The sequence below is a fragment of the Pristiophorus japonicus genome, chromosome 6, assembly GCF_044704955.1.
Source record: "Pristiophorus japonicus isolate sPriJap1 chromosome 6, sPriJap1.hap1, whole genome shotgun sequence".
In the NCBI taxonomy this organism is placed as follows: domain Eukaryota; kingdom Metazoa; phylum Chordata; class Chondrichthyes; family Pristiophoridae; genus Pristiophorus; species Pristiophorus japonicus.
The window spans coordinates 79,021,821-79,045,035 of NC_091982.1; the positions used below are offsets into that span (position 1 = coordinate 79,021,821).

The following is a 23,215-nucleotide window of genomic DNA, read 5'->3' on the forward strand; positions in this document are numbered from 1 at the left end:
GCAAATTCACGGGAGCCAAGGTGCAGATCCACGTGGACTCGGATGCAAGGCCCGTCCATCATAAAGCTCGGGCCGTTCCGTACATGATGAGGCAGGAGGTCGAAATCGAACTCCAGCGTGAACGGGTCATATCGCCAGTCAAATTTAACGAATGGGCCAGCCCCATTGTTCCTGTGTTGAAGAATGATGACACTGTCAGGATTTGTGGAGACTACAAGGTTACAATCAACCGAGTTTCGAAACAGGATCAATACCCGTTATCGAAGGCTGATGATCTGTTTGTAATGTTAGCTGGGGGGAAGTCATTCACTAAACTGGATCTGACGTCGGCCTACATGACACAGGAGCTGATCAACACGTCGAAGAAACTTACTTGCATCAATACTTATAAAGGACTATTTATCTACAACAGGTGTCCTTTCGGAATTCGCTCGGCTGCAGCCATATTTCAGAGGAACATGGGAAGTCTACTAAAGTCTGTCCCTAGAACCGTCGTGTTCCAAGATGACATCCTAGTCACAAGTCGTGACACCACCAAACATCTGAACAACCTGGAAGAGTTCTACATCATCTGGACAAAGTGCAACTCAGACTGAAATGTTCCAAATGCATCTTCATGATACCAGAAGTCGAATTCCTGGGGAGGAAAATTGCTGCTGATGGCATCAGGCCTACTTACTCAAAAATCAAGGCCATCAAAAATGCACCCAAGCCTCAGAATGTGACGGAGCCGCGTTTGTTCCTTGACCTATTCAACTACTTCGGTAATTTCCTACCTAGATTGAGCACTTTATTAGAGCCATTGCACATGCTGCTAAGAAAAGGCGACAACTAGGTTTGGGGTGTGTCTCAAGATAGAGCTTTTAAGAAAGCTACTAATCTGCTTTGCTCTAACAAGCTTCTGGTACATTATGATCCATGTAAGTGTCTAGTATTGGCCTGTGATGCTTCGTCATATGGAGTTGATTGCGTGCTCCAACAAGCTAGTGAGTCGGGTAAACTACAACCTGTTGCGTTTGCTTCCAAAAGTTTGTCAAAGGCAGAAAGAGCCTACAGCATGGTAGAAAAAGAAGCATTAGCCTGTGTGTACTGCATTAAAAAGATGCATCAGTACCTGTTTGGTCTTCGGTTTGAATTGGAAACAGATCACAAGCCACTCATTTCATTGTTTTCGGAAAACAAAGTTACCAATACCAATACATCGTCCCGCAGAGGTGGGCACTGACATTATTGGCCTATGATTATGTCATTCACCATAGACCTGGCACCGAGAATTGTGCCGATGCACTGAGCTGTCTGCCATTGCCCAGACCGGAGGTGGAGACGCCACAACTGCAGACCTACTGTTAGTTATGGATGCTTTTGAAAGTGAAGGAACCCCTGTCATGGCTCAACAAGTTAAGACTTGGACCAGCCAGGACCCGATATTATCGGTTGTGAAACGTTGTGTCCTTAGTGGTGATTGGTCTGCCATACTGAAGCAAATGGGTGATGAGACCAAACCTTATAACGGTCGCAAAGACGAACTATCCATTCAGTCAGATTGTTTACTGTCGGGTAATCGGGTTGTTATGCCTAAGAAAGGCAGAGAGAAATTTGTACATGACCTATATTGCACTTATCCCGATATTGTCATGATGAAAGCCATTGCCAGGTCTCATGTATGGTGGAATTGACTGATCTGGAATCATGTGTGCATCAGTGCAACACTTGCATGCAGCTAAATAAAGCACCAGCGGAATCGCCACTGAGTCTGTGGTCGTGGCCATCTAAACCATGGTCCAGGATCCACATCGACTTTGCAGGTCCCTTCCTGGGAAAGATGTTTTTAGTTGTGGTGGATGCATATTCCAAGTGGATAGAGTGTATAATCATGTCATCCAGTACAACCACAGCTACCATTGAGAGCCTTCGTGTCATGTTTGCCACTCATGGTCTGCCCGACATCGCTGTAAGCGACAACGGACCTTGCTTCAATAGTTTTGGGGTTTCAAGAATTCATGAAACTCAATGATATCAAACATATGAGGTCAGCACTATTCAAACCTGCATCTAATGGTCAAGCAGAGCGTGCTGTCCAAACCATCAAGCAGAGTATGAAACGTGTAACTCAAGGGTCACTGCAGACTCGCTTGTCACGCATTTGCTTAGTTATAGGACAATATCCCACATGCTTACCAGGGTGCCCCCTGCTGAATTATTGATGAAGAGAGGTCTCAGGACCAGGCTCTCTCTTGTCCACCATGACTTGAACGATCATGTTGAATACAGACGTCAAAGTCAGCAGTGGTATCATGATCACGCTGCTGTGTCACGCGACATTTCTGTTAACGATTCTGTGTAAGTACTAAATTATGGTCAAGGTCCCAAGTGGATCGCTGGTACTGTTACAGCCAAGGAGGGTAACAGAGTGTTTATTGTCAAGCTCAAGAATGGACAAACAAGCAGGAAACATGTTGATCAGATAAAGCTGTGGCACACGGATGAACCGGAACAGTCTGAGGAAGACACAATTAGTGACCAACCAACCTCCCCTCAGTCATCAGAGGACTCTGCTGTCATCAATGAATCTGGACTTTCAATCCCTGACATGGTCATTGCCACTCCCATCAGATCGGCTACCCAGCCCCCAGTCATAACAGACTCAGAATGCTCACCCAAGGCTGGAGTTAAACTGAGACGATCAACTCGGGAACGGAAAGCCCCGGAGCATCTCAATTTGTAAAATGACTGTTATTAATATTTTAAAAGGGGATATTATCATGTATGTATGTTTGGGGTTACTAGCCACCAGGTGGCGCGTGTGTGCAGCCCAGGTATAAAGGCAAGCCATCATGTAATGTAATCACTTTTGACCCTAATAAAGCAGAGCCAGGTTTGTACCTGTGTTAGTTTACAGTATTCAGTCTATCAAGTTATTACACACATAACAGGGAATATGGCCCGAAAGTTCCGCCCGGGGCGCTAGCGCAGCGTTGCACGCTGATTTACATCATCCAAACGGTGAAAACATTGGGCGGGCGCTAAGTTTTAGTGCCGCTGCAAAACCACTGCCGAAAGTTCCGCCTGGACGCCAAATGTTGTGCGCCTTGTTTCGCACCAAAAAAAACATTTTTACGCCCCGCCCAGGCCCTAAACAGGGGCGCAAATTAGCTGAAAATACAGCCCATAGGGGGCCTGAAATCCCGGTTCTGGGCTTCCGCCCTGAAAATAAGGAAAAAGATCCGCATCTACCTTTTGCTCCTGCGCCCTCCAGCGATTCCGGTCGGAGGCCTCCTCTTCCTGCGCATCAGAGTGCGTTCACGTCTTGGAGATACGGAGGGAGAAGCTGGAGTCACATGGCACTGGACAACCAATGAAGGTACAATACTCTCATTGATAATAATGGGAACTCCCCCACTCCCAACAACCCAAACACAAATAAAAAATTAAAAAAAACACCTCACTTATTTATATTAATTTAAATTAATGTTAATGAAATGTGTTAGAAAAAATATCTATTTTTCGGATTTTTTTTTAAGTGCTGTAATTAGCGTTTAAGATAAACTTACTTTAGTGGACAGGGTTTTTAACATAAAAATGTGTTTTTAATTTTTATTTTTATATATTTGTTATATGTTTTAAAACTCTTACGCTGCTAAAACTAGGCTATGCGCCTGCTTTTACCAGGCACAAGAGTTTTAAGGACATTCGCTGGTCAAGAGATGGGCAAAATCGTCAATCTCGCCCGTGCGAATGTCCTGGCTGTGGTGATGCGTTGGATCTGTCAAGCTAAAACTAGACAGATCGGAAAACCGGATTTTGCGGAGCCTCGCCGGCTCTGTACGTATTCTGTACAGACCCAGCGAGGCCGGAATTTCAGGCCCCATATCCCCAACTTTTTTTAAAATCGGAAATTTTTTTTTTAAGACATTAATAACTTTAGTTTAAATGAATGTAGTGCAATTATTTTATATTTTTTATTCATGTTTTCGGTGTTTGGGGCTGTGTTTTGGATGTTTCGGGCTCTATCACAATCATAGTAATAGGAGTTTAGGACCCTGCGGATCTCCTATTACTATGATACCTTACCTGATTGCCTGCCCAGAGCCATGTGACTCCAGCTTGAGGCCTGGTGCACGCATCGACCTGCACACGCTGCGAATCGCAGTCAAAGGAGGCCCAGCATCCGAAACTTGACAGATCAGAAATGCTGGTTTCCAGCGCATGCACATTGCGCGCTGGAAACCGGCATTTCCAATGCCTTCCCGGGTCCGTAGGAACTCCGAATGTGTGCACCAGCTTAAGATAGGTGCATATTTTTTCTCTAAAATGCCTGTGGAAGGCCAAACCGGAATTTCAGGGAAATTATCTTAAAGGTAGACATTGGGAAGTCAAGAAATGCATTGAAAACAAAGGGCGCTGATGAACCCAAGAAAAGATCGATGACAGATACAACATTTATAACAAGCACTAATCTGTAAAACCTGCTGCATTACAGTCCTTCCATATACACATACTCCTCTCTATAACATATTTCCTTCTTTAGTGCACCTTGTACCTTCCCTTGCTCTCTAATGCACAACAGTGATTGCATTTCAAAAGTAACTAATCGGTTGTGAAATACTTTGTGACATCTTGAGGACATGATAAGGTGCTATACAAATTCTCTCATTTTCTTTACATCTCTCTAATGCGACCTTTTCTCCTTTTCTCCTTTTTTGCAACAACACAGGTTTACTCATAGCTTGTTTTTGGAACTAAGCACTGGATACAACAGACATGGAAGGCAATAACCTGGGCTCCACAATCCAGCACTTGGAGGGATCGGAAGACATGGATGATGTGAAGAAAAATGTCATGGTAAGCAATGTGGATCACTGTTGAATGTTACACTGCCATATAAGATCTATAATTTGTAGATATACCTCCAAAAACAGGATGCAGGTTTCAGTATATGGATATTGTTATGCAGCAACCACACAGGCTATGTTTAGTGGTGGACCACAATTATTGCTTTGAATCTGAAAAGTGCCACTGTAAATTAATGCACAAATTCAGGAGCAATATCTTCTCCACAAACTTCAGCATCCCCAGGCCTTGCACAGCATCCCATTTAATAGGTGCTTTTACATTGGCACTTGTTATGTTTGATTTGCTGAAAGGCAATGTGTGTCAGCTCCTAAGGTTTACATTACTAAAACAACTTCCTTATCCTAATGGCTGAATCGTAGACCAGTGAACATGAGCGTCTATGAGCCTACCATCTGTATAAGATAGCCGACTTTAGCAGGAAGCTGGCACATAACTGCTGCCCTCCCATAATCTGAACAAAGCAAATGCAATGTATCTTCTCACCATTCATACCCCACTCTCTACCTCTACTGCTTTAACACTAGAATTAAATAGCAGCAATTAATATAATTTGGGAACTAAATACATTTACATGTTTCACATTATTTGTTCCCAACAAGAAGCTAATAGATTAAAAATGTATTAATATGCATTAGAAAAAATTAAAATTAGGAGCCTGGGAAAAGGTTAATGTAAACACAAAAATCACAAAATTACTACCCCATTAATACCCTAATGTACATTAGCACATACACTGCCTCTAACGCAGAAGAAATTAAACTCGAATATAAGACAACTCTGCTACATCATCTCCTGCTCCTCTGAAAAATGGTCTACCTCTCCAGTAACATACTTTCTCAATGGCTCACACAGAGTTAATTCAACGCACATGCAAATTTGATGGCGACTATGCCTTTCGCACTGCCACCACCTCAATCATTTCTGTTCCTGACAGTTTTCATGTTTTGCTGTTTGTAGATGTCCTCAAGTTCCAGCGAGATATGTAACAGGGGAAATGCACATCCTGCAGACGTTAACCGGATGCAAGACATAAATAATAAAATGGAAATCACAGAGTGCCACACAGTTGCACATCTCATAAATGCTGTGAGAACTGAACTTGTGGACTCTGAGGTGCCTGTGTTAACCGCACACTGAGCTCCTACTGCACTTTAAATGTTTCCATGTTTCCTTTCACACATAATTTCTACAATGCCTAAAGTAGGATACTGTCAAATAGAATTGAGTGCTTTCATTTACTATACCCAGTCGGTAGTGATTATATTAACTCTCGGTAGAATGTATTTTATCCCTGATGTATTAAACATGTACCTATATCCTTTAGTAGTAGTAATTATCATAAGATTCAGAAGGCATTTGTGGCTTTCTTCCCCTTCACCTGTGGCTCTCAGCAGATCCATGTGTCTCTGGATGTTGCCAGAGCTGAGGTTCAACACCGTTCATTCTCCTTCCGCCATCCAGTGAGAGAAATCAAAGCAACAGCATGAGAAAGCAGGGTAGGACTAGGAAAATACTTGGTCCATTCTTGTCAAACTACAAGCCTAGCAAAAGCTGAACATGAGCTTAAAAAAAGTTGGCACGGGGTAGCCTGGAGGAGGAATTCATAGAATGCATATGGGATTGTTTCTTAGAACAGTATGTTACAGAACCTACAAGGGAGCAAGCTATCTTAGATCTGGTCCTGTGTAATGAGACAGGAATAATAAACGATCTCCTAGTAAAAGATCCTCTCGGAATGAGTGATCACAGTATGGTTGAATTTGTAATACAGATTGAGGGTGAGGAAGTAGTGTCTCAAACGAGCGTACTATGCTTAAACAAAGGGGACGACAGTGGGATGAGGGCAGAGTTGGCTAAAGTAGACTGGAAACACAGACTAAACGGTGGCACAATTGAGGAACAGTGGAGCACTTTTAAGGAGCCCTTTCATAGTGTTCAACAAAAATATATTCCAGTGAAAAAGAAGGGCGGTAAGAGAAGGAATAACCAGCCGTGGATAACCAAGGAAATAAAGGAGAGTATCAAATTAAAAACCAATGCGTATAAGGTGGCCAAGGTTAGTGGGAAAATAGAAGATTGGGAAAATTTTGAACGACAGCAAAGAATGACTAAGAAAGCAATAAAGAAAGGAAAGATAGATTACGAAGGTAAACTTGTGCAAAACATAAAAACGGATAGTAAAAGCTTTTACAGATATATAAAATGGAAAAGAGTGACTAAAGTAAATGTTGGTCCCTTAGAAGATGAGAAGGGGGATTTAATAATGGGAAATGTGGAAATGGCTGAGACCTTAAACAATTATTTTGCTTCGGTCTTCACAGTGGAAGACACAGAAACCATGCCAGAAATTGCTGGTCACAGGAATGTGGGAAGGGAGGACCTTGAGACAATCACTATCACTAGCGGGGTAGTGCTGGACAGGCTAATGGGACTCAAGGTAGACAAGTCCCCTGGTCCAGATGAAATGCATCCCAGGGTATTAAAAGAGATGGCGGAAGTTATAGCAGATGCATTCGTTATAATCTACCAAAATTCTCTGGACTCTGGGGAGGTACCAGCGGATTGGAAAGCAGCTAATGTAACGCCTCTGTTTAAAAAAGGGGGCAGACAAAAGGCAGGTAACTATAGGTCGCTTAGTTTATCATCTGTAGTGGGGAAAATGCTTGAAACTATCATTAAGGAAGAAATAGCGGGACATCTAGATAGGAATAGTGCAATCAAGCAGACGCAGCATGGATTCATGAAGGGGAAATCATGTTTAACTAATTTACTGGAATTCTTTGAGGATATAACGAGCATGGTGGATAGAGGTGTACCGATGGATGTGGTGTATTTAGATTTTCAAAAGGCATTCGATAAGGTGCCACACAAAAGGTTACTGCAGAAGATAAAGGTACGCGGAGACAGTGGAAATGTATTAGCATGGATAGAGAATTGGCTGGCTAACAGAAAGCAGAGAGTCAGGATAAATGGGTCCTTTTCGGGTTGGAAATCGGTGGTTAGTGGTGTGCCACAGGGATCGGTGCTGGGACCACAACTGTTTACAATATACATAGATGACCTGGAAGAGGGGACAGAGTGTAGTGTAACAAAATTTGCAGATGAAACAAAGATTAGTGGGAAAGCGGGTTGTGTAGAGGACACAGAGAGGCTGCAAAGAGATTTAGATAGGTTAAGCGAATGGGCTAAAGTTTGGCAGATGGAGTACAATGTCGGAAAGTGTGAGGTCATCCACCTTGGGAAAAAAAACAGTAAAAGGGAATATTATTTGAATGGGGAGAAATTACAACATGCTGCGGTGCAGAGGGACCTGGGGGTCCTTGTGCATGAATCCCAAAAAGTTAGTTTGCAGGTGCAGCAGGTAATCAGAAAGGCGAATGGAATGTTGGCCTTCATTGCGAGAGGGATGGAGTACAAAAGCAGGGAGGTCCTTCTGCAACTGTATAGGGTATTGGTGAGGCCGCACCAGGAGTACTGCGTGCAGTTTTGGTCACCTTACTTAAGGAAAGATATACTAGCTTTGGAGTGGGTACAGAGACGATTCACTAGGCTGATTCTGGAGATGAGGGGGTTACCTTCTGATGTTAGATTGAGTAGACTGGGTCTTTACTCGTTGATAGATTTTTAACCAATAAGGGAATTAAGTGTTATGGGGAGCGGGCGGGTAAGTGGAGCTGAGTCCACGGCCAGATCAACCATGATCTTTTTGAATGGTGGAGCAGGCTCGAGGGGCTAGATGGCCTACTCCTGTTCCTAATTCTTATGTTCTTATTATGTTCTTATGAACCATCCTTAGCCTAGGGAGGCCTGGCCAAATGTGGTGTTCATTACAGCCACGCTGGCTAGGATCATCTCTGGCTCACTATGGAATCTGGAGCGTTCAGATATTTTTATCTCTAATTGCAGAGCAAGAGAAAGCAACAGATTTCTATAGGAACAGTGCTATTCCAGCATCCACAGTCAGAATGAAATCCCTCTATTACATCTACCTGTTCTGTTGTTTTGGACTTTTCACTTATCACAATGAATTGTGGGATAGTCTACATGCCAACTATCAGCACTTCCCACTTCCCACATGTCAGCTTTTGCTAACTAAAATCAGCCTGTGTCCTACTGCACTACTCATTGATCTATGCTTGGGCTGTTTTTGAGTTGCCTGGGTGGGGACTGCACATCTGGTTCCATTTTTATCTATCTAATCGTAGCCTGGGAATCATCTGCAATGGCTTCCCTTCCCATTTCTGCGCCATTACCTCTGGTGTCCCCCAAGGATCTATCCTTGGCCCCCTCCTATTTCTCATCTACATGCTGCTCCTCAGCAACATCATCTGAAAACATAGCATCAGTTTCCACATGTATGCTGACAACACCCAACTCTACCTCACCACCACCTCGCTCGACACCGTCACTATTTCTAAATTGTCAGACTGCTTGTCTGACATACATACTGGATGAGCAGTAATTTCTTCCAACTAAATATTGGGAAGACTGAAGCCATTGTCTCTGGTTACCTAGCCACTGACTCCATCCCTCTCCCTGGCAATTGTCTGAGGCTGAACCAGACTGTTCGCAACCTTGGTGTTGTATTTGACCCTGAGATGAGCTACCGACTACATATCCACATCATCTCTAAGACCGCCTATTTCCATCTCTAGAACATTGCTCGACTCCTCCCCTGCCTCTGCTCATCTGCTGCTGAAACCCTCATCTATGCCTTTGTTACCTCTAGACTTGATTATTCCAACACACTCCTGGCCAACCTCTGATGTTCTCGTCATAGTAAACTTATGGTCATCCAAAACTCGGCTTCTTGTGTCCTAACTTGCACCAAGTCCCGCTCACCCATCGCCCCTTTGCTAGCCAACCTATATTGACTCCCAGTTAAGCAATGCCGCAATGTTAAAATTCTCATCCTTGTGTTCATATCTCTCCATGGCCTTGCCCCTCCATATCGCTATAATTTCCTCCAGCCCCACAACCTTCCGCGATATCCGCGCTCCTCTAATTCTGGACTTTTGCAGATGCCTGATATTATCACTCCACCATTGGTGGCCATGCCTTCAGCTGTTCCTTAAAAATTACCTCTTTGGTCATTTGTCTTATTATCTCCTTATGTGGCTCGGTGTCAAATTTTGTTTCATAATGCTCCTGTGAAGTGCCTTGGGACAGTTTACTACATTAAAGGCACTATATAAATACAAGTTGTTGTTGTCACCTTTTTCTTCTTGTGCCATAAGGATATAAGATATAAGGACATAAGAATTAGGAACAGGAGTAGACCATCTAGCCCCTCGAGCCTGCTCCGCCATTCAACAAGATCATGGCTGATCTGGCCGTGGACTCAGCTCCACTTACCCGCCCGCTCCCCGTAACCCTTAATTCTCTTATTGGTTAAAAATCTATCTATCTGTGACTTGAATACATTCAATGAGCTAGCCTCAACTCTTCCTTGGGCAGAGAATTACACAGATTCACAACCCTCTGGGAGAAGAAATTCCTTCTCAACTCGGTTTTAAATTGGCTCCCCCGTATTTTGAGGCTGTGCCCCCTAGTTCTAGTCTCCCCGACCAGTGGAAACAACCTCTCTGCCTCTATCTTGTCTATTCCTTCATTATTTTAAATGTTTCTATAAGATCACCTCTCATCCTTCTGAACTCCAACGAGTAAAGACCCAGTCTACTCAATCTATCATCACAAGGTAACCCCCTCATCTCCAGAATCAGCCTAGTGAATCATCTCTGTACCCCCTCCAAAGCTAGTATATCCTTCCTTAAGTAAGGTGACCAAAACTGCACGCAGTACTCCAAGTGCGGCCTCACCAATACCCTGTACAGTTGCAGCAGGACCTCCCGGCTTTTGTACTCCATCCCTCTCGCAGTCCTGATTAATAGCCAGCAACATTTGATGGAAAGTAGCCTCTGTTTCTTCTTCTCTCTCTCCTGTTTCTCTTTCACCCACTCTGCTATCTGCAATATTTTAAAAATAAAAATCATCCAAGCAATGGAAGCCATGAACATCCACAATCTTCAGCGTCAGTGTGGCCAGAGTGTGTGCATCTGCCATTGTTACTGTACCTAGACAGGCACAAATATCATAAACCACAGCAATTATTGCATGAAACAGGAACAGATGTGCTAAACAACCACAAAAGGACAAGCTAACCAGAGCCAGGGAGAGCTGCAGCATTCAAGGGAACTGAGAGATGAGATTAAGGAGTTTGCAAACTCACTGAAAGATCGGCTCGGAGTTGGGTTAAGGTTTGGGAACAGCTCTTTGTGATATCTTTACAAAGACCATGAACAGCGCACACTACAAGATGGCTCCTCAACAGAAACTGTCATCATGTGACTTTGCCACATGACTTTTTATTGTTATTACATCAGTAGTTACATTAAATCAATAGTCCACTATGTCCAACTCTATAAACTTCTCTCTCCTTATTGAAGAAGTAATCATAATAAAATAAGCATTATACATAACTTGCATGGTATACACAACAAAAGATATAGGGCCAGACTTTCGGCTTCACTGTCGGCGATTTTCTCGACATTACAGCTGGTTTTTCGCCCGGCGAGAGTTTGCACATAAGTTTTTGAAAGTTATCACCCACATCTGAAGTCGCCCGCCGGGACCAAACTGCCCACGTGCAATGCCGAGAACAACCGCCAGGGCGTACGTTTGGCCTCAACCGCCGACGTCCAGATCGCTGAGAGACCTGCCCTGTAAAAGCTGCTTTTACAGGGCGGTAAGACTGTCCCTGCAAAGAAAGGTAAGTTAAAGGTTCTTTAATTACTTTTTTTATTTTAACATGACGATTAGGGTTCAAACTGTCTTGGGAATGCTTTGTACATGTTTTTTTTTTTAAATGAAATTTAAAAAAAAAGTTTTCTCCCCTCCCTAGGCCCAACCGCAGCTTCGGACTAAATTTTACTACTTACCGTCGATTCCTGTAACAACCGCCCATTTGTCTAACTTTGCACTTACCCGCTGAGAAAATCACCGAGAATGAGGGTGCAACACCCATTTTCTCGCCGGGCTATTAGTTCTATCTACTTTTACATTTAAAATGGAATTTCTCAGCAGCTTTTTTCTCCGAATGTTAGCGGTGCTTCTCAGCGGGCCTTTAGGGAAAGTCTGGCCCATAAACTTATTTTTCCATATTTACAAATCAAACTTAACCATTAGTTTTCTGTTCTGAAGAAGATACCTTCGTTCTTGAGCAGAACTTTCCAATCTTGTTGTAGAACATTCTAGGCTGAGCCTGAGGAGAGTTTTTCTCCAAGGGCAACCCTTGATCTACACTTGAACTCTCTACAACTTCCGACTGTTTGTCTGCCTGACTCGGACTTGGACTTAAATTCTGACTTTTTCTTGGATTTGTTTCTAGTACATCCGATGAGGATATGCTGCTGGTACTCTACTTGTAAGAAGACTTTCTGACTCATCAGAAATAATCAAATCATTCCAACTTTCAACTCCTTCCACATAGGTAAAATATGATCAACGTGAACAAACCTAACCTTTCCGTGATCAAACATCTTGACCAAATATGTGCGAGAGCCACATACCTCAACTACTCTTCCTGATAACCACTTTAACCATTTATGGTGATGGTTCTTCACTCTAACCTTCTGATTCAATTTCACACTTCTCTCTCTTACTCTATCTCTATCATGATTCTTTTTCTGTCTTAATTGTTTCTCTTCTACTGACTGTGCCAAGTTTGACTTTAACAATGAGAACCTGGTTTGTGGCTGTCATTTGAGAAAAAAACTCTGCTGGTGTTCTATCAGTAGTTGTATGAGGAGTATTATGATAAGTAATCAGAAAATTTGCCACCTTGCGGTCCAACGACAACTACCATTTCTTTGGAATTGGATCCAACATTTGCTTGATGAGGGCAAGTTTTACATTTGAAGCAGGGTGATATGGTGGAACTTTGGTATGTTTCACACCGTTTCTGCTCATGAATTGTGCAAATTCTTCTGAACAATACTGAGGCCCATTATCAGACACAATTTTTTCTGGGAGGCCATATGTAGAAAAAATCTTCGCAAATTGTCTAGTGTTTTACTTGTTATTTTCTGCATCGGAAACAGCGCTACCCACTTTGAATGACAATCTATCAATATGAACAATTGCTGTCCTTCTAGCTCAGCAAAATCTACATGTAACCTTTGCCACACCCTGAGAGGCCATTTCCATGGCTGTAATGGTACTGATGGTGTATTTTTGCTCGCCGATTGACATGTTGTACACTAACTGGTGATGAACTCCATCGCTTTATCTAAACCTGGCCACAATAAGTAACTGCGTGCAAAACTCTTGGTCAAGCATATTCCCAGGTGCTGGTCATGAAGATCTCCCAACAATTTGGACTTGAGCATATTTAGAATAACCATTCTTCCTCCCCACATCATACAATCTATCCACTGACAATTCATTCCTATGAACGAAGTATGGATGAATATCTTCCTCTGATACATGGTTTGGCCTTCCATTTGCTATGTAATAATACATCTTTGACATAACTGGGTCATGTTTGGTTGTTCTACCAATCTTTTCAGCTGTGACTGGCAGCTCATCAATGTATGAAAAATAGAACACTTCTTCTCTATTGGGTGTAACTTATGATGGGGATAGCAACCTGGACATAGCATCAGCATTACTGTGATCAGCATTACGTAGATCTACCTTAGAGATAATGTTCTCAGTTTCTAGTCTTTTGAGTTCTTGCTCAACTTTCTCCTGGAGTGCCTATGATATGGGACGTGGCTTACAGTAAACTGGTCTTGCTTCCTTCTGCACTCTGACACTCACCTTGAAGTCTTGGGTGGGACTGCCTGTATCACGGAACACCTTTGGATACTGTTTGATGACTTCATCTTTTGATGCAAATTTTATTTCCACGTGAAAAATCTCATTCCAATCCAGATTCAGTGATCCCAACCAATTTCTACCTATCAAGGCAGGCTTGTCTCCTGTCACTACTATGAGAGGCAAGCTCTGAAACTGATCCTTGTATTTCACCGGTATGGTGATTCATCCTACAACAGTGATTTGCTCTCCTGCTCTGTCTTCAATTTCTCCAGTCGAAAATCACACAGCTTGTCAAAATATAACGATTCCGGTACTGCACTCATGGATGCACCAGTGTCTATTTCCATAGATATCCTGGTTCCTGCAACATTTACTTGGAGGACAATACTTTGTGAATCGCTGTTAGATAAGCTCATGCTCCTGATGACGTGTATCTCCAGAACCTCCTCATCCTGTTGCTTCTTTCCAATGCTATGTAGTGTCTGCCAATTTCTACTTTTATCATTGAAAGCTGGTTTACTCTTCAGTCGGCACGCTTTCACAAGGTGCCCAGTTTTCTTGCAGAAGAAACACTCTGGCTTCACATATGGACAGCTTTGAGCAATGTGTTGTCCCAGGCACCAATAGCATGACTTCAATGATCTGCTACCTTGATCAGTTGCTTGGTCAACTGCCTTTTACTTTTAGCCTGCAGGCGATTCACCCCAGTTGTCTGACGACTGGAAATGGGGTGAAATTCTTGGGAGTATTGGTTGGCCATATCCATCGACATAGCTGTCTAACAATCTAAATCAAAAGTCAAGTTAGGGGTTGTCAACAATTTCCTTCTGATTGCTTCATTTCTCAACCCACAAAGCGGTCATGCAATGCTCGTACCTGAAAGTTTCCGAAATGACAATGAATGAATAGCTTTTTTAAAGCTACAATGTACTCACTGATACCCTTGTCAATTAATTGATTTTGTGTTCCAAAACAATAGCTTTCGGCAAGTTCCAGGAGCTCAGGATTGTAGTGCAAATCTCTGACAGTGGCGTGTCCCTTGGCTTGACAGGAACAAGCACAGGGCCTGCTTCAGTCAAGAAAATAGTCCGTTTCCTTTCTAAAACTATCCGGTTACTGTATACATCATCGGGGACTTCGACAATACTATTCGCGGTGAAAAACATTTCTAGCCGCTCCACATGGTCACGATGGAACTCACCCAAGCACCCTATTATTCCCATAGGCGCAGCCGTCTAGACTCTGGCAATGTCAACAATTCAGCCAAGTGTGCTTGAAATTTACCGTGGATTTTTAGCTGTTTCAAAACAAAGAACCTCTCAAAGTCTCTCTCTCAGTTGGCAGGATGTCCACCAACAAAAATTTCAGCTTGGGAATCCAAATATCCTATCCTCATCACCATCTGTGATGTCTTTAAGAGACCACTAACAGCACACACTACAAGATGGCTCCTTAACAGAAACTGTCATCATGTGACCTTGCCACATGACCTTTTATTGTTATTACATCAGTAGTTGCATGGAAGCTAGCCATTGTTGGTCTGCACTTGCGCACGAGCTACTTTGCCCAGCATCATTCTCAGGCACCCTGGGGACAGCGAGGGAAATGTAAAACCTGTGCTGGTTAGGGTTAGTGTTGAACTTTGACGTTTATGTGAACAAAAGAACACAAATATAAAAGATTATATTACGCCAATCCTTTCCAAGTGCTATTCAGAAGCTGGCCATTTGTTTTGGGAAAGGGCAGAGGGGAAAATTGGTTCAGCAGCTATTCGAAGTACATTGACAATTGTATTTCTTGTCCAGTGTCAGGATTGCCTGCAATAACAATTTAGGAAGATTTAAAGCCAAAAGAAAAGGCCTTAGAATAGTTTAGTTCATTTGAGCAAGAGTTTTATTAACCAGCCTCAATGTCCCCCCACACTCAAATCACTCACTTTTAAAGTAGAAACCCCAGTAGGAATAAAGATGTACCTTTTGGTAATTATCTCCTCAAAGGAAATCCCCAAATGCTTGGGCTATACGGTGAAGCTACAGTTCATACACATTACAACAAGATCAATTGTTAATGCCCAGAATCCACTGGAAAACAATGTTTTAAAAATTGCTTACAATTGCCAGGAGGATAGGCTTGTACCCAAATACATGGAAAGAACACACCCTTACCTATCTATCGCCAGTTTAGGACCCATTTCTTCCCCAACCACCGCCGTGACGCGCGATTTTCCACGTCAACAACTTGCATGCAGTGTATGCCGCACCTTTAACAAGCCAGACATCGCACTGCGCTTCATAGAGGGCTAATACAAGAGAATGTACAGCATTGTAAGCCTCTGAAAAGAGGTCAGAAGAGGTGACTAAAGGCTAGGTGGAAAAGATAGATGTTTGAGAAAGTTTTTTTTAAGAGGACAAAGAAGTAGACTTTCAGATAGCAGAGCTGAGGTGAATTCAACCTCCACCACCAATGGTGGGGTGGAGGAATGCACTGGAGGTGAGAGGCAGAAGACTGAAGAGTGTGAAAGGGAGGCAGAGGTGGAGAGTTCTGAGGCCTTGGAGAAATTTGAAGACAAGGGCAAGGTGTTAATTTGGGTGTGTTGGGGAAATAAGGAACCAGTGTGCATTTGCCATGATGGGCAAGGAGTACTTGGTGTGAGACAGGATGCAGGCAACAATCCTGGACAAGTTGGAATTTGTAGAGTGTGGACAATAGGCAATATGAAGAACATTGGAGTAATTGAGTCTGGAGGTCACAACGTTTCGGAAATTAAAGATTAAGGTGGGGTTAGAGACTGGCTATGTTGCAAAGGTAACATTGAGCAGATCTGGTGATGGAGAGGTGTGGGCTTTCAAGCTCTGCTCAGGATTGAACACAGTACTAATATCCCATCATTCCATGGTGAAAAATATTAAAGTATTGCTGATGATGGTTCTTGAGCCTTGACAAAAAACTAATGGAGAGCACTGTTCTATGGTAATCTGTACATTTCTATTGTGAGAATATGAGATTGGGAAGGAACCAGAACTGGGTAACATGAATGTATTCTCTCAGCTTTGGGAGTGGGTACTTCCATGTTCTTTAACTTCAAAGACTCGAGTTCCAATCCAACCCAAGCAGATGGAATAAACGTTTCCTGGTTAAAATGAGTGTGAACTGTGTGTAATGCAGGGAAAGGAACAATGTCTGTGTATGTCCCTTTAGTGTATGTACTTTAGGAAGGGTGTCAAGGTCTTGGTGAGGGTACAGAGGAAGTTTACCGGGATGATACCAGGGATGAGGGGCTTCAGAGAGATTGGAGAAGCTGGAATTGTCCTCCTCAGAGCAGAGATGGTTAAGGGGAGACCTAGTAGAGGTATTGAAAATTATGTGGGGTTTTGATAGAGCAAGGAGGGAGAAACTGTTTCCTCCGGCAAGTGAGTCGGCAACCAGAGGTCATAGATTGAAAATAATTGTCATAAGAACTAGAGGGAAAATGAGGAGAATTTGTTTCACACAGAGGGTTGTTAAGATCTGTAACACACAATCTGAAAGGGTGGTGGCATCAGATTCCATAGGAACTTTCAAAAGGCAATTAAACATGTACTTGAAGAGGACTATTTTCTGGGAATTGGGGAGAAGCTGTGGGACTAAATTAGACAGCTCTTTCAAAGAGCAGTCACAGGCATGATGAGCCGAATAGCCTCCTTTTGTGCTGTAAGATTCTGTGATTCTATTCCGAGAAAGTGATACAGTTTCTGCTTCTTTGCTAGGTGGATGATGTAACAGTTTCTTTAGGGGGAGAGTGATGGCTCTGGTTTATCTAGCTTTTTGGAAGGGGTAGGGGAAGGGAACCACAATTTATGTCTCTAAGAGTAGGGCTTCCATGTCTATAATCTATATCCTATTCAAGAGGGAGTTAGATATGGCCCTTATGACTAAGGGGATCAAGAGGTATGGAGAGAAAGCAGGAAAGGGGTACTGAGGGAATGATCAGCCATGATCTTATTGAATGGCGGTGCAGGCTCGAAGGGCCGAATGGCCTACTCCTGCACCTATTTTCTATGTTTCTATGTTTCTATGTTTCTAAAGGACAAGAATGGTTTCTGTGTTTATTTTTCTTCTAGCTGGACACAATTTTTATGCCCTTCACAGAGGAAGAGGTACAGTTTCCATGTATGCTAGTTAACAACTTTGAAGAATTGGTCATACTTGCACTTTTTTGGTGCAGTTTCCTCTCCATATTGTTCTGGAGAACAGGTTGAAGTGAGTTGCAGACTGTTCTCAATTACCAGTGAGGCAGTTCACAATGTCACATACAATTACGCTTTTTAAAATATTTCCCTTTTTTTGTGTGATTTAATCAGGCAGTCTAATTTGGTGCAGCAGAGGATCACTGACTTTAATACTGATCATTTCAGAACAGGCTGCTTTAGACCTTAAGCCCTCTTAAGAGTGCAAGGTTTGGGTATAATGAGCTCTGTAGGGATTTCTGACACTCAAGATATACTACGAGGAAAAAAAAAAGTGAATCCAAAAAAATAATCATTTGGTGATTTTCTTGGAAAAAGCAATCATTTGTATCTTGATTTTTACAGCAAATCAATATTGCATTCTCACAATCTTATTTTATTAAAGGCAGGAGAGTACAGGGTCTATACAGTTACAAATCATCAAATGAAATACCATCAGCATCACGTCTATTGTGAGGGTGTCACATCATCAGGAGTCCTTTGCATGTTCATGGTATAATTGCATCAGGTCTGTTTTGCATGCCAGGTTGTGACTGCATCTGGGTTCCATTACATATCATGTTGGGCCAGATTTTGCTGTAGCAGGGTTAGACTTGCTCCTGCACGCTTCAGCTCAAAACATTTTTGCCCACTAAGTTGCTGAAAGTACGAGCTGTTAATGGCGCAGTGAGGGAAACCGGGCAAGCAACTGTGTATCTCATTAACCAATCAGATTGAAGGATTGAGAAATTAACAGCAGAAGGACTGAGGAGGAAGTGATTAAAGTGGGTGAATTCAATGTCAAACCAGGTACAGAAAGAGAAATAAAGAGTTGAAAAATAGAATTGGATTAAGAGAGGGAGAGAGAAAAGAGACAGGAAAGGTAAAAAAAAAAATTAGAATTTTAAATGTGACATTTCTAAAATCTCCAACATCAATTAACACCTGAAGGAATGAGCCTCCATACTGGTAATAGTTACTTATCAGTGCCAGAAAGGTTGATTGGCAGTAATTAACAATGATCATGTTGTTATAGAGGTACAGGTTGAACCTCCATTATCCGGGACTCCCTTATCCGGCACCACCACTCGCCCAGTACCATTCCCGGCCACCGGGTGGCGCATGCGCAGAACTCCTACATGAACAAATTGAACAAACTGAAGTCCTGCCTCGCTGCCAACTCCCGCAATCGCTGGCTTGACCCCGCGATCCACCGCCCCTCCACACCCCCGCCCCTGCACGATCTCTCTGCCACACTCCCAGCCCAAGCCAGCCCCGATATCCCCTTGCTCAGTACCTGTGCCATCCAATTTAATGTGATCACCCCTCGTCCGGCAAAATCCCTTATCCGGCACAGTCCAGGTCCCGAGGGTGCTGGATAAGAGAGGTTCAACCTGTAGTTACACTTGTAATGAAAGACTTAGCTTTCTGTGGCAAGTTTAGTTCTACCAGCAAACACAGGACCTTTAAGATAGTCAGTGCACATCAATGGTGGGGTAGTCAGCGAAATGAAGTTTTCACGAAGCTCAGGCAACAACTTTTGGACACTGGCATTGAATTGCACATTTGCTCCTCACCTGAAGTTGCTGTACTATTTACGCATAAATAACAGCAAGCGCCAGTCACCTCACCGTTGCTTTGACAGTAAAATCATTTGGATTGCATCGCATGTCGGTTTGCCTGTCAGAACTGCATTGTTTGTTAGGGTGTGACACGCATCTGGACTTATGGTTTGTCAGAGTGTGACTGCATCAAAATTACATTTTGTATTGGGATGTGACTGCATCAGAACTGTGTTCAGCATCAGTTTAGGAAGTGTGTGACAGTGTCGAGACAGTATTTCCTGTTAGGAGTCACTATATCAGGTCTGCATTTCATGTCAGCAATTACTGCATTGTGATCACCAGTTATTTTTAACTCGGGTTTTGAGTGCTGTTTTGGCACTGTTAATGCACTGGGTTTTCACTGGAAAGTAAAAGTTATTCGGCAGTTTTGCAGTACTTGAAGTAATTGGTTGCAGAGGCATTTTATTTCCAATTATAACATTAATATTTGGTATTGAAAAATTGCACCCATAAAGGTTGCATCTGACAATAGACTGCACCAGCAAAAACCTCATTTAAGCTGCAGTCAGAAACATGGAATTATCTCTGGTCCATTTCTTTTGAAGAGAAAGGAAATCCTTCAATAGTCTGGATTTTGTGGCTTGGAGCCATAGAGATTTTGTGACACCTTGGTACTCATTGACTGTTCCTGCAGAAATGCACTTGCATGGTGTGATAATGGCACACTACATTGTAAAGGTTTTACTAATGATACTGGCACAAAATAAAACTTTCTTTATCAAAGATTTGCCAGTGTGTTTGCCAGTTTGAAAACCTCACTTTTGGGATTTTGGCATCATCACGTGAAATGAAATGGGACTAAAATAAAAGGAAATGTTATTATTAATGCAACAAAAGTGACTACCATTTGACAGCTGCAAACTCAGGGTGTTTACGCAATCTGCCTTTTTCTTACTCAAATGCTGTGAATGATACGCGACAGTCTGCTATCCCACGGACAGTTCAGAGTGCTGAACTGCAGTCCTATAGCAGGGGCAGTTGTGCAATTGGAGTTTAACATGCTGCCATCTTTCAGGGTGATAGCAAGTCTGGATCTTTAACATCCCCATAACCATTGCACACCCTAACGCCAGAAAGCCAGCAGGGCTGGACTACCCTGGGGTGGGGGGCGGAGGACAGCTACTGAGATGCTGCACCATGCAGCCAGGCCCCTCGGGTCCAGGCTCCCAGAGCTCTCGTCTCAGCCACAGCAGCTTTCCACCTCCCATACCGACGTCACTGGGTAAGCACGTTGTAAGAATTGTGGAATAGCTAAGGGCTCATTTGAAGGGAATATGGGCTCACACCTAGGTGATGAATAGTTTGTATGCATTTGTTTAAGCTGCAAAATTATAAACCGTTTTAAAATCTTTGAGGGGAAGTTTCTAGGGGGCGGTGTCAGTGGGCAGGATCGGTGGTGGATCGGGTGGCAAATTTGACTTGATTGACAGCGGGACAGGACCCCGCAGTGAAGCTGCCGCAACAAGTCTTTCCCAATGGCACGTGTGTAATCTCCGAGCCAACCCAACCCACAGAGGCGGGCGACCCAATTAAACCAATTATTGCCTTGTTGACAGACCCTTAATAATGCTTTTAACCTTACCTTTACACTTTAACTGCTTGCCCAAGGGGCCATGCTGCTCAGGGATCACAGGCTAGAACCTCCACTTTTGTTTTTGGGCGATATTTCCGGTGTGGGTGGTAAAAAAGGGTTTTCAGATCGCCAGCTTCTCGCCCATTCTCAAAACACCTACTCTCCATTTTTGAAATTGGACGTTACCGCGAGCGATATGAAATGGGTGTTAGCGTTAAATTTTTTTGACCTTCTGCCGTAAAGTGTCACCATCCTTAGCAACAGCATGGCAACGCTCGATTCTCATGATTCAGGAGGTCAAGGGTCATCATGATCTGCACAGAAGAGGAGACAGATAGAGAGGGAGCTCATAGGCTCTGAAAGCGTGTATGGCTGTGGTGTGTGCTTGTCTAGCTGTTGTGGGAGGCACAAGGGAGATTCACCAGCAGCAAAAAGCCCACTAAGCACCAAGAACATAGTTGGCACCGAGTTTTTGTCCAACAAATAAGATATAACATGGAAGGGATGGAGGAGGCCCTGGAGCTGGTAACCAGGAACACTGGTGGCAGAGGGTTCCCAGTGGTCCCAGAGCGCAGCACTGCACCCCAAGGTGCCGCACCCCATTGCCATCCACACATGAGAGCCAGCAGCAACATCTTGCTTCTGACTCGGAACACGTTCTCACCTCGGGACCGTCCTCTCCCGTATCCATCCAAGCAGCTGTTCGGCCATCACCACCGCCCCCCCCCCCCCCCCCCCCAATGAAGCAGCGCCTGAGGAGCTCCTCGACCAGTAAGCTTGGAGTCAGGAGGGGAAGGGGTAGAGGTGGGGAGGAGAAGCGGGAGGGGAGGGGGCTAGTGGGGGGGGGGGGGGGAGAAAGGGTTGGTTTGTACAGAAATACTGATGATTTCAGACAAGTGTTCGGTTTAAATGTTTTTTATTTAACAAAACCTTGGAGCACATTGCCTCAGATAGCTGCACCATTACACATTGGTGATTCCTTACCATCAAAGGGTATAATTACACTTAGCTTCAATCAACTTAAACTTTAACTGTCAGCAAGGTGATGCTCATCATTGATGTATGACCTGCACACCCAGCATTGTGTCTGCCTTGTAAATAACATCAACGTTCTTTCAGGCAAAGCGATCATTGATGAGCTCCTGACGAAAGGCTCTTGCAACTATCATGCCACCACTGGCCTTTTCATGCGGTCTACAAGGGGGGCGGGGGCATGGCTTCAGCATCAGCCTGATTGTCTGGGCCGATGTCAGCGTCTGCCTCCTCGTCCTCCTCTTCCTCTCTCTGGTGAGGTGGACTGTCAGACTCATCTGGCAATTCTTGTCTCCTTATGATAGCCAAATTGTGCAGCATGGAGCACACCACCACGAATTGAGCTACCTGTTCAAGGTAGTATTGGAGTTCACCTCCTGAGTGGTCCAGGCATCTAAAGCGTTGCTTCAGCAGTCCAATGGTTTTCTCCACGATATTGCGAGTTGCCCTGTGGCTCTCGTTGTATCGCCTCTCGGCTTCAGTGTGGGTGTCACGCAGGGGGGTCATCAGCCAGGTGGCGAGGTCATATCCTTTGTCACCAAGCATCCAGCATTGACCTTGTGGCTGATTGTTAAACAAGTCAGATACAGTGCTCTCACACAGGATGTGAGCATCATGGATGCTGCATGGAAATTGAGCATTCACTGCCAGTATAACTTGCTGGTGGTCGACAACCAGTTGGACATTCAGGGAGTGGAATCCCTTGTGGTTCCTGAAAACCTCAGCATCCTGAAAAGATGCCCGCATCGCAATGTGCGTACAGTCTATTGCTCCCTGCACCTTGGGGAAGTTTGCAATTCTGGAGAATCCTAGAGCCTTCTCACTCTGTGCCTCCCTGGTCATAGGGAAGCTGATCAAATCCCTCCTGCATGCGTACAGGGCCTCAGTGACCTGTCTAATGCAGCAATGTGTGGCATGCTGAGAAAGTCCGCAAATGTCTCCAGCTGTGGCCTGAAAAGAACCCGATGCGTAGAACGACAGTGACACGGTGACTTTGACCTCGACGGACAGAACAGTTCTGATGGTGCTGGTAGGCTGCAGATCTGCCCTTATCAGCTGGCATACCTCAGTGAGAACCTCTTTGTGGAAGCGCAATCTCCGAAGGC

At 43.8% G+C, this 23,215-nt stretch overlaps 1 long non-coding RNA gene across 1 annotated transcript in view; it reads left to right on the forward strand.

Annotated features, from left to right (window-relative positions):
- The first annotated feature begins 4,118 nt into the window (after positions 1 to 4,118).
- LOC139265168 (uncharacterized) overlaps positions 4,119 to 23,215 on the forward strand; it is a 93,443-nt gene continuing 74,346 nt past the window's right edge. The window contains exons 1-2 of the long non-coding RNA XR_011593488.1: positions 4,119 to 4,291; positions 4,715 to 4,842. This is a non-coding gene — a long non-coding RNA (uncharacterized lncRNA). The remainder of the gene's footprint in view (positions 4,292 to 4,714; positions 4,843 to 23,215) is intronic.